At 42.7% G+C, this 12,373-nt stretch overlaps 1 long non-coding RNA gene across 1 annotated transcript in view; it reads right to left on the minus strand.

Annotated features, from left to right (window-relative positions):
* Window positions 1-1,892: 1,892 nt before the first annotated feature.
* LOC144614071 (uncharacterized) overlaps window positions 1,893-12,373 on the minus strand; it is a 178,689-nt gene continuing 168,208 nt past the window's right edge. The window contains exon 3 of the long non-coding RNA XR_013551602.2: window positions 1,893-2,984. This is a non-coding gene — a long non-coding RNA (uncharacterized LOC144614071). The remainder of the gene's footprint in view (window positions 2,985-12,373) is intronic.

Consider the following 12,373-nt stretch of genomic DNA (forward strand, 5'->3'; position numbering starts at 1 on the left):
TTGTTCTTAGCCTGGTGCTATATACTTTTTGTCTTCTTAATAAATATTTAAATAATAATAGGGTCTTTAAGCAGGAAAGAGAGCTAGTGCTTGAAATTTATATTTTCCTGTCTCTAAGTAATATTTTTGAATATCGGAGCTGAAAAAGGGTCACAGACTTTAACACATATCCAGAGATTTGTCATAGCTCTCTCCAGGGTGCCCTTGGGTAAATGTGAAAATGTCTACAGGAAAGATGAGAACAATGTTTGTGGCTGCAGCCCAACAAAGTTTTTGGAGAAATCATAGTAAATTATGAGGTAAAGGAGTCAGAAACTAGACCAACTTGCCTCGGCATGGATGCATTCAGCATCACTGGGTGCCATGTGATGTAACTCACTCCTTGTCTCAGAGTTCAAATTTCAGCACAGTTCAGAGCTGTAAAGTCTCAAAACTGTTGAAATGTCTAAGGTTTGTAACCTAGCTGGGACTATGGTCCCAGGAGCTGTGGCATCTGGTATCACAGGGATGCCCCTTTGAAATGCAGAATCTTCAGCTCCACCCTAGACCTGTTAGATCAACATCTACATTGTGGCAAGGTCCTAGGCAAATTTACATCCACTTCAAAAGTATGAGAATTAAGGGCGCCTGGGTGGCTCTGTCAGTTAAGTGTCCATCCGACTTTGACTCAGGTCATGATTTTGCAGTTTGTGGATTTGAGCCCCGCATCAGGCTCTGCCCTGGTGGTGCAGAGCCTGCTTCACATTCTCTCTCTCTCCCTCTCTCTCTGCCCCTTCCCTACTTGTGCTCTATCTCTCAAAATAAATAAACAAACTTTTAAAGAAGTGAGAGAATGAAAATGTCCTCATCACGAGAAAAAATAACTATGCGAGGTGATGGATGTTAAAGTATTGTGGTAATCATTTCACAATACACACATTTGTCAAATTGTTATGGTGCATACCTCAAACAGTTTTATGTGCCAATTATATCTCAATAAAATGGGTGAGGGGAAAGCCTGAGAAATGCAAGCTGCACGCTTACCCAAGGCCTACAGCCATAGATTCAGATCTGGACTCTTCCACTGACTGTGATACTTAAGTTGCAGGACTAAAACCCAACATCATGACTGACAAAGAGGAGGGAACCCTGTGTGCTATAAAACCTGTCCCGGTCCTGGTCGGACCCCAGGAATAGGCTCCTCTATACACCCTTGCAAACTTGAACGGGTGTCCCCCATTCTTAGAAAATACCCCCAGGCGCTGGTCCAGACACACACACTTGGTCCATGACTCATGATCGTCGTCCCACCCTGCACCTCCCTTCTTAAGATTTGGAAGGGGCTTTCACCTCAGGATAAAAATAATCAGAAAAGCAGAACCTGGTTCTCTATTTTTCACACAGCCTGCTTGGGGTTTTCAGAGAGCATGAAATGTAATTAACACCAATGTGAAATCCGCATTTGTTCATTATGAGGTTATTCAATGCTATTGTTACCTGACCTATAAGCAGCTGTTGCCAACTAACGTAAATTGTCACTGGGATCTGGAATTATTATATACAAGTGAAATAAATCTGCCTTTCAGATTGGCACGTTACAGAATCCTTTCCTCCTCTGCTCTTGACTCTTAACCATAGTCGGGTCATGTATAGCCACGGTCACACGTCTCACTTTCCTTTAGGCAGTTTCTCTCTTTTTATTTTTCCCCCCAAAGTTCTGCTCTATTAAACACTTTTATTCTTGCAACCCAGGATTTTTGGCCATTGGAGACATAGTAGAGAGGTTAATCTGAGCTGAAATAGATCAGATCTGTTACACTCATTCTGATTTATCTGACTCCTTTGCTGGTTCACCAGCTTGAAATCTTTGGCACTGGTTCAGGCCATGTCTCTGGGAGAGAGGTTTTTCTTTTCTTTCTTTCTTTCTTTCTTTCCTTCTTTCTTTTTTTTAGACTTATTTTAAAGGTTGCTCTGTTTTCATTACAGATGATATGGTTGGATCTCAAAGTGCTGCAACGTAAAACACATTTACTGAATTTGATAGATATTTTTCCCCCCTCCGGGCCATAAAAAATGCTTAAACAAATGCTGATATTATTCCTACCATGATAAATACAGATGCACTGCCTGCTGGACAGAGAGATGCATTGGTATTCTGCCTGGGCTCTCTGGCTCCTCATCAATGAAGAATTTTGGAGCTGGCTGGCAGAGGAAGAGCTCAGTGATCAAAAATACCAAGACATGGTAGAAATCCTGCCTTGAAGGCCAAGAAGGGAGAAGGCAAAAAGGGACTCAATCTGGAAGATCCTTTGCTCTTGGCAGGAGAGACTGCCATGCTTCCCAGGTCCCCATGCTTCTCCAGGATTTTGGAGGTCATTTTGGACTGCATGGTTATCATAAACAACTGAGTTGAAGATGATTCAAATCAAATAATGACAGGAATTAAATAGATCATAAAAGAATTTTTCTGATAAGAGAATGCAGGCTTTGCCACTGAGGAGTTTGGCTTTGAATTTCAAGGAAGCATAATGCAGGATAATTTAAATTTGAATTGTGGTGAATACAATATGGTTGTCATCCTCCAAGGGGCTCAGTGCAGCGAATGCCCTTAGGAGACAAGAGCTGAATTACCTTCCAGTGGCCCAGGGAGAGAACACTCTGCCCAGGGCTATTTGGTGCAGCCCAGCCCCAGATTCTTGAGTCTCAGTCAGTCACAAAGTCTTAAGCCCAAACAGTTTCCCTCACAGAGCCAAACAACCCAACATCTCTGGAGCGCTTTGCTTTAAACCCAGGTGGGAAATATTTGGAAGGTAACAGAGTACTGACTCCCATGTTTCCCTTCAAGGTCTGGTGTCTTTGGGGTAAAGGGTGTCTGCAATACCTTTACTTTCGTGAGTATTTATTTTCCATAAACCAGTACCTTATCATGCCTTGGGCTGCGGAAGCTGGATCTCAGGGCTGAATACAGAGCAGATGCAGAACTCTATCTTTCCTCATGAAGAAACCTGGAAACAGACATAGGAAGCCCTGACATTTCAGTTTGCCACATGGTTTTCCTTATTTCCCTGAGGTCCAGAGATCTAAGACAGCTGGTCACAAAGGTCCTACTAAATAAATGCTCCACACTTGGGGCTCTGCTGTGTCAAAAGTCCTGGCTGTGTCTAGGAAACAAGCATGCCCAATTTTACTTACACATGCAACTGTTTTGAATCCACTTGTCTGCCTAACTTCAAAGAAAGCTTCTGTTTACAAGTTTGTCCCCGGTATTTTTTCACTTGGCCTATAAAGTCCCAGTGGCTGTGGAGACAGTGACAAAGGTGGGGTCAGGCGTCCGCCATGCACCTTTCATCTCCACCCAGAACTCTCACTGAAGGGGACGCGCAAGCTTCTCATGTTAGCCTCTGGGAGACACCATTGCTAGGGGAATGACTGATGGATTGCCATGCTGGCTCTAAGGCATTTGCACATGCATCAATGTCTCGTGGACGTATTTTTGTTTTGTTTTCTGAGAAGATGGAGGAACAGCTGTTTGTTTGGTTTTCTTTTCAAAATGCTCCAAAGGTAAAATAAAAGTGTAAGGTCTTAAAAAATACTATGGGGACCACTGTCAAGTCTTTGGTATGACTCAGATTCACAATCCATTTGGTTTTGACTGAAAGTATTAAGCACCACAGAGATGCCTCTCTGTCACTTGTGGTTTTTGTTTTGTTTGTTTGTTTTGTTTTGTTTTTTTACAAAGAGAGTATCTCTTTGTGATGCTATAGGTCCATGAAACTAAAATGTCAAAGTCTTGCATGAACACTGTTGGCCCTAAACTTTTAAATAGGCAATTTCCAAAGGTTCATTTATAAGCTTATTTCTCTGGAAGCCAGAACAATTTTACAGAGAAAAAAGATTAGAAATTATGCTTATGCTTCTTCAAAATCTCCTTAACTCATAGTATTTTTACTATTCTACACCTTAAACAAAATATAGCTAACAACAACAAACAATCTAAAAGACCTTTTTTTGACTCTGAATATTATTTTTTTATGAAAGCACATTTTTTTCATTAAAGGAAGATGTGGGAGCCAGTGTAAACTTTACTATAGATATAAATAATTGGACACTTTCTAAGGCTTCAGTATATAAAGGCAATTAGTAAATTTCAAATTTTGTGGTGTTATTTACTTAATCAAATGTGTTAACTAGCCATGCTTATCAGACCATGTCGGGCTTCTCTTTTTCCTTTTTTAAATCTTAATTACAACCAAAGGGGAAAAAAATGAGATGAAAAGAAAGACAGGAAAGTATTTTTTTCCTAAGATATCTTGGGTGAAAAGTGGATGAAACATCTAAAAAAGGCACTTTCATAAGAAAACGTGTGTTCATATGCAAAAGCAACTGACCTGAAGTGTTAAACTAACTCATCTGTGGTCAGTGAAATAGCTGAAAAGCATAGGGTAGATAGAGCCTGTGCACAGCCTCCTTAAAAGAAAGAACATAATGGTAAACCAGTGGTTCTTAAAGTGTGGGTCTTGAGAAAAATAAAAACGACCAGGCCCAACCCTAGACCTACTGTATCAGGATCTCTTGGAACAGGACACAGCCATCTTTGAACAAACTTGCCAGGAGATCCTGAAGGTTATGGTTTGGGAGGCACTATGGAAAAGAAACTCTGGAATGGAGAGTTACCTACAATGACCGCTAGGTGGCTCTGTTGGTCAGGACAGAGTGGAGAATGAAGGAAGTTTGGTGGTCAGAGCACAGGATTAATGCTACTCAAGCAGGGTGGGGGAGGAGGATCTATCTGTTGCCTTAAAAAAAAGTCTTCTTCAAGTCACCAGAAAGAAACTACAAATAAATACACTATCCTAAACGACCAACTAAAATTATAGAGCATTTCTAGGTTTGGTTTTTCATGTCTAGGGCTTGTTGCAAAAATGTAAATTTTTGTTAATATATAAAAAACATAAAACACCTCTTTTCTGTACTGTAATGTCAAATATTGTAGCTATTACCTAAAAACATTTAATTGCCCCTTGACCTAGATACTTTATAACTATGAGTCATACCATGATACAGCCAGCAAAATTAGAAATTAACCCTTAACACAATCTTGGACTCTACTGCGTTCTGTATAATCCATCCTTGCTCTAGTCCTTAGACTTGACTTGGTCTGTCTGATCTGACCCCTCCCAGCCTTTCTAGTTTTTACCCAGTCTTATATTTGATCTCTGGCATTTCTCATTCCTTGCTTTTACAACAGCAACTCTACCTTGGCCCCTGGGACCCAACTCAGGGCCAGGTACTCAAGATTTAGCATGGCCCTGGTCCATCCCATTGGACAGGGCATCACAGAGGAGACCTCAGATCCTCTGCTGTGGCAGCCTTTGGACTCGGTACATTTTGCATCTGTACTGAGAAGATACTATGATATTTTGAACATTCTCAGTGAAATTCTGTTAAATGCTTCAAAAGAAAATCATTATAAAGCTTAAGATAGTTTGAATCTCTTTGTTGTTGTGGTACCACTGTTCTATATCAAAAAGTATTCTTCGCCTATAAGGGCTCTTAACCTAAAGCCTTCTGACATAAAAGTCTATTTCAATATAATTGGTTTCCTCTGGACTTCTAGTGTATTCTATCCTATGAATAGAAAAAACGACATTATTTCTGAGAAGGGTTACTTGGTTTCATTGGACTGCCAAAGGAGTCCATGCAGGATAAAGATGACGAAACCCATAATAGTCCTGGGGACACTGCCTCTCCATCAGAGGAAGGTCATGCTTACCTCTCTGGGGCTCACCAAGGAACAAAAGAAACAATTACCCAGGGGCAGAAAGTAAACTGAGTCTTTGGATAAGCTGACTGTGGGGTTGTCATGTTCCCAAATTCAGCACGTATCCCAATGCAGCAAGCAAGAAGTTTGTCAAGAACGCACCCACAAGAGCCCATCCTAGTCTCCCCACAACCTAAAGTGAATAAGGCTCATGGTAGGCACTTAATGCAGTTAATACATACTGTTTGAGTGAAATAGAGCAGACTTAAGTATGACAAATGAAAAATTATGCCAGAGTATGGGCCTAAGACTTGAATTCTTACTATGCTGTGTAAGTTCAAAAAATGCAACCTCCATTTTCCTAAGGGCCAACTAAGGACCTTACTCTTACCACAATGGTTGGGGCAATTGTGGCATCACCAATGCATAAAATACGTCTTGCAATGGGCAAAAGGACATTTACTGATTCAGGAGATGTTCGGGACCATGGTGGGTTTAACAACTATAAACTACTCTTAACCATCTGGCTTACTGCGGACAAAGTCCATATCTCATTCCTGTCAAAGCCAGGTCCTGACATTCTGTTAATTTGGGCTGAGAATAAGATGTTGACAATTATAGGGTATAGTTAATAGCTTAAAAGAATCAGATCTCCCATACCCAACAGAAAATTAAAATTCTACGCCTTGGCAGGACTCAAGAAGAACCCATGAACAAGTATTGCTAAGGGGGAAATAAACAATGCTTTTAAAACCTATTCCCCTTCTTAAGAATCAGTCTCAATAAGTAACTCTTTGTGATTACAAAATAGCACCTTCCCCTATATTATATTATTTGTTCTCTCTAAACCCTCTCCAGGGAAGTAGGGCAGTATCAGTCCCTTTTTGCAGTTGATGAAACAAACAATGCCTTTGTCCATGTTTATCTGACTGACTGGTCCTGGAATTAGAAGACCACATGGTTTGTGGTCTTTGAATAAGAGCTGAGAACCTACAAGGGCATCTTGAACAGTCGACGTGACTCTTTACAACTCTCTTTTCTCTCTCATTCAATGTCAATAACAGTATCATCTCTGGCAGGGAAAACATCAAGCCTCTACCTAGGATGGCTATGACAACAGAAAAGACAACCTCCCACCCTAAAGAAATAAACTGTTTTGTGTTTTATTTGTTGGCTTGCTTATGGTGCCACTGATTCAGCGCCCAGCCAACTAGCCAAGCACTTGAGAAAATGCTGTCAGTTACAGATTTGACCTTGAAGCCTCTTACTTTCCACTCTTGGTGCCACAGATGAAAGGCTGACTATCAAGTAATGACTACAGTGGGGAAAAAATTCCATAGGATTTAAGTTTTAAATCAATAGAGAATTCAGAGATATACAGCAGAATTTTATACTACCTTTGTCTGGTCTAACGGAAAAATCAGGCAAAAATAAGAAAATGCATCATTTCCCTTAGAAGGAAAAACTCTGCTTCATTTCTTAGTACATGAGGAAACAGATCTTTTCACAAGTGCTGGGCATAGCCTGTAAATTTCAGCTAAAATCTGCTCGTGAGTCCATGTTGAGGACGGAGGTGGCAAAAGTGGCCACAAGCTGTCCCCTCACCACCCCCAAAAGGGGCAAAGGGACCACAAGATGGTGGGAATGGACTAGATACAAAAGTCACCCTTAGAGTCACGGCAGAAGGGAAGGCTTAAGACCAGACGAGCATGACCAATGGGACTTAATGTGAAGATTTAGAAGGCAGAACAGTTGCTAGGATGACACAAAGCAGCAGCAGAAGTGCCAGGCTGGCGTTGAAAGAGGACTGGACAAGATATAAGACCACTGCCTACCCCACTGGCCAGAGCAAGCCACCTTTTGGAATCGGGGCAGCCTAATTCATGAAATCAGGGGTTAGAGTGGATTCTGTAAAATTCCGGCTGACAAGGGTGGGGCGGCTGGAGCTGCAATGCGACCAGCTGCGTCTCGAAGTAAGAAAGTAGTTAGGCAACGGGAAGTAACAGAGGAATGTCCGAGTACCTGTGAGGAGCTGGGCATGGCACCAAGCATTTAGTGGTAAGAGGAAATGGGACAGCTAAAGATGGCCAAGGATACCCACACAGGAAGATGCTCCTCTCACTTCAGCGGCATTTACAAGTGGTGTTTCAATTCCTGCGGCACTGTGTAAGTGATTGTGCAACTGAAATTAAAAGGGGAGAAGAGGGGCACCTGGGTGGTTCGGTGGGTGAACAGTCCAGTTCTTGGTTGCAGCTCAGGTCATGATCTCACGGTTCGTGGGCTTGAGCCCCGCGTCGGACTCCGCACTGACAGCCCAGAGCCTGCTTGGGATTGTGTCCCCCTCTCTTTCAGCACCTCCCCCACTCATGTTCGCACTGTCTCGCTCGCTCTGTTTCAAAATAAATAAATAAGCTTTTCAAAAAAGAGGGGAGGCAGGAGTCTGGTCCATCTTGAGCATTTATCTGATGACACAGGTCGCACCTGCTCCTCATTCCAGTCTCATCTTCCTTTACCCAAACTGCTGGAAGGCATATGTGACAGACGTTCTCAGTGTCCTAGACCTGGCCATTTAGCACTCACCGTTCCAGGACATATGGGTGGCATCTTACAGAAACACCTGCAATTCTACTGGAAAGAACATGCAGACGCCTGGCAGGCTGGAAGTTCTAGGGTTTAGTGCTCCTCTGAAGGAGGGACCCAACCAGTGGCAGAAAGGAGCAGGTGGATAAGCCCCCTACCTTCTCTCCTTCAGTGTCAAACCTGAACTACCATATACAACTCCTGCCCTGGGAATCCTGAGCTCCAGCTGCCCCAACACTACTCAACTCACTAACACGCATCTGTACTACTTCCTACTAGTGCTTCTTGGGCTCAGCAACTAAAGAAAATACTCACCCCAAGTCTGTGTCATAGGATATACTTCTGGGGAAAACCTAAGACCGTGTGTGTGTGTGTGTGTGTGTGCGCGCATCGACTAAAATAACTTATTAAGGTTTGGCATTTATTGATCAAGTTTGCCCTGGAGTTTGGCAGACTTCCTAACCTGTCGAGCTACAGTGTTTCGGGAGGAGTGATGTGGGCAAGACTTGCTGGCTCAGACCCAGGGGCAGCTGGGAAAGGAGGGCTTTCACATGCCATTTTTCTGGCTTCAGACTCTATCCTGCAAAGAGGAGGAGGATCTGTTTTCATCAACAGAGAAAACTGGGTTTTGTAGGGTCGACTCACTAAGGGCTTTGACATCATCAAATGAATCAAGTATGAATACATGAATTTTCTCTTTTCTGCATAGCATTTGACAAGCACAAATAACAGGATATTTTAAATAAGGCTATCACAAAATGTAAAAACCTCTGTGGTCGTAAGTAAAAATACACCAATAACTGGCTTTGGGAGGGATTGTAACACTATGTTATTTATGTCAGGATATGACTCAAGAGAGAAACAAATACATTTAGCATATTACAAAATCTTCTTTATCCCTTCCCAGAAATTTGTAGGACCAAGGAGTTGGGGGAAGAGGGAAAAGAGAGAGTAATTTTCACATTCATTTTAAATTTCAGTTTAAACATTTCTCCTAGAAAACATTTTGGCAAGCGATGTACATTTCCCAGCTGCCCTTGGGATAGGAAATAGCAATCTATCTTATATTATCCTTCTCTCAATTAAATATTTCCTTGGGAAAATGACTGGAAAGCTTATAACAACCAAGGATAAAATAACCTTTGGGTGAAAAAGTGGCATCCATGTGCCGACGCAGGACATTGTGTGAGAGGCAAAATAAAAGTGCTAGATGTGGAGTCTGTCAATGAGTTATTCAGCCCCTCAAATTTACCAGGTGAATGAATAATCTGCGGAATAAATTATCTCCTGCTAGAGAAGTGTCTGCATGAATTTGAGGAAAGAAGGTCTCTTCCAACCCTCTCTCCTCCCCAGATACCCGAGATTCTGTGAATGAGGCTGGATTATTTAAATGCAAGGTGATGGCTGAAGCATCTCAGTGCTGAGAACTCATTACTGAGCACAGCGCTTCTGAGCAGCACAGGAAGTAATCCTGTGTCATCGGGAGACTCCAGGTCCCTGCCACCAAGGCCATGCGATGCATGGATGGAGATTTCTAATCAAAAAGGAGAAAGTGGAAGGATAAAGGATGAAAGACCAGTTCTCATTTAAATCCCTGAAATAATGCTGCAGTGAAGAGGTCCCGCAGAAACCTGTACAAACTGCTATCTTCTCCCCTGCACCCACCGTGTGGGAATTAAAAGCTCTGAATGGACCTGTCATTTCTAGGTAATCCCTGCCCTGGATATTCCACATCCAAAGCACTATCCATCCCGTTTGCCTGTTTGCAGGGTCCAACTTGAAATAATCAGTAAATATGGGGCACCTGGGTGGCTCAGTCAGTTAAGTGTCAACCTTGGCTCAGGTCATGACTTCACGGTCCGTGAGGTCGAGCCCCGCGTCAGGCTCTGTACCGACAGTGAGGAGCTTGGAGCCTGCTTCAGATTCTGGGTCTCCCTCTCTCTCTCTCTCTGCCCTTCTCCTGCTAACACACTCTCACTCTCTCTCAAAATTAATAAATAAACATTTAAAAGTTTTTTAAAAGAAATAATCACTAAATAACATCAGGGATGGATGCCTCTTGATGACAAAACATAGGATTGCCAAGCAAACTGTCTGAGGTCTGATTTGGGGTCAGCTTTCTGCAAGCAAGGGAAGGTACCCAATGGATGATGATGGGTCACAAGGGAGCAGAAGACCAAAGCACCAGAAGCACAGTGTAGATGGGGAACTACCACCAGCCCTACCTGCAATGTCCACTGAGAAGCAGAAACGGCAACTGGAGGGACACGAGCAGTGAGCGTTTATAAGCACCTATTATATGCCAGACACTGTGTGAAGTGCAGCATATATATTTAATATATGCCTAAGCTTAATAAATATAATTTATGGTGCTAAGAACATGAGATATTTACAGTATAACTAAGTTACAGCCACATAAAATGTTATTGTCAGAACTAAGGCTTACATCTCAATGTTTCTCTCTTCTATGTCATGAAATCTGTATCGGAACAAATGCAATCTTGCATCCCCCCTCCCTGTTACCTACCCCCCTGCCCCAACACCAAACAGAGATAAGGCACAAAGGCCAGCCACAGGATTATGGAGTATCACAAAGATTGGGCAGACACTTGCTGAGGGCTTGTTTAAATACACGATGGGGTATATTTAGACAGCTAAAATGTTAACACCAAAGCGATCTTACAAGCCATACCTTTCTACTATACAGATTAGAAGACAGGTGATCAGAAAGGTTAAGCTACTTGCCTGAGGCCACACAGTCTGTTAGTTAAAGAGTGGGAGCTAAAATCCGAGAGACTTCATGAACAACTTAGGGTTCTTTGTACTACACAAGACTCCTTTTATTCAAAGTGTCAGAAGTGTCCGTTCAAAATGAAAACAACAAAACAACAAAAAGCTCCTTGTTTAAAACAAAATAGGAGAGATTAAAATGTCAAGGGAATTAAGTATTCCAGAAGCTGTTCGGATTCTTATCTTTGGGTCACGAACTTTGTCTCAGTCTCAGATTCTGATGGGTTTGGACAAATTCCAAAGGCCTCAGCACATATGTGTGAAATGCATATGTTCACGTTCTATTGGTAATAACTCAGTTGAATGACTGTCAGGGACACAAAACTCCACACATCAGTCCAGTCTGGCATGCCCTCTGCAGCGATTTATGGGACCGCAGAGGGGAGGTGGTCTGGGGTGAGATTAGGTGCCTGGCAGGGGCTTCTGGGTGGTTTCATGCAGCCCCTGCTGTTGCTGCAGCTGCCCTATAGAAATCCTGCCCTGGGCAGAGTTTAATATCATACATGTTTGCCCAGAGAAAACACGACTCTTTCCTATTGTCGCTTAATCACTGCAGTAAGCCCAAAGAGTTGTTCCTGGGAAAAGAAAAATGAGTCTCTGAATTCGTGAGCACAAAAGGCTGCATGAGAAAGAGAAGAGAGGATTTTTTCTGGTGTCAGAGGCCTGACCCCAGCATCACTTGGCCGTGGGTCCTTGGACAAGTTCCTTCTCTCTGGGCCTCAGTGAAGCCACCTGTGAAGTGAGAGTTATAGGCTGATCTGGAAGGAGGCTTCCAGGTTGATGGGTCAATCAATGCTTACTGAGTGCACAGCTGGGTGCTATGTCCTAGGGACACAAATGTCAATAAGGCAAGTCCCCCGTGTCAAGCAGCCCACTATTGTGGGTGAGATACAGCAAAGGGTAATATCAGTTAATAATAGCAGGTATCACTAGGCTCTAGGTACTCCATGTACCTTAACCTGCTTCATTCTCACAACACCCAGTTTTATTCCCATTTTACAGAGGGGAAACAGGTTCATACAGAGTAAGTAACTTGCCCAGGTCACATGTTTAGTTAGTAAGCACAAAAGTACCCTCAAGGCCCTGAGAGGAAGTCTGGGAAGATTATACAGGAAGTGATATTCAGTGTTTTCCTGAAGTGTGAACAGTTTACCGCTGGAGAAGGGGTGGTAGCTGGAGAAGAGAGGGCAAATACATTCCAAAGAAAAGGAACAGCATATGCAAAGGCACAGAAGCACTGACCACTGGAGCCCTTGGAAAACC

Source organism: Panthera onca, chromosome D4 (assembly GCF_046562875.1).
Source record: "Panthera onca isolate mPanOnc1 chromosome D4, mPanOnc1 haplotype 2, whole genome shotgun sequence".
In the NCBI taxonomy this organism is placed as follows: domain Eukaryota; kingdom Metazoa; phylum Chordata; class Mammalia; order Carnivora; family Felidae; genus Panthera; species Panthera onca.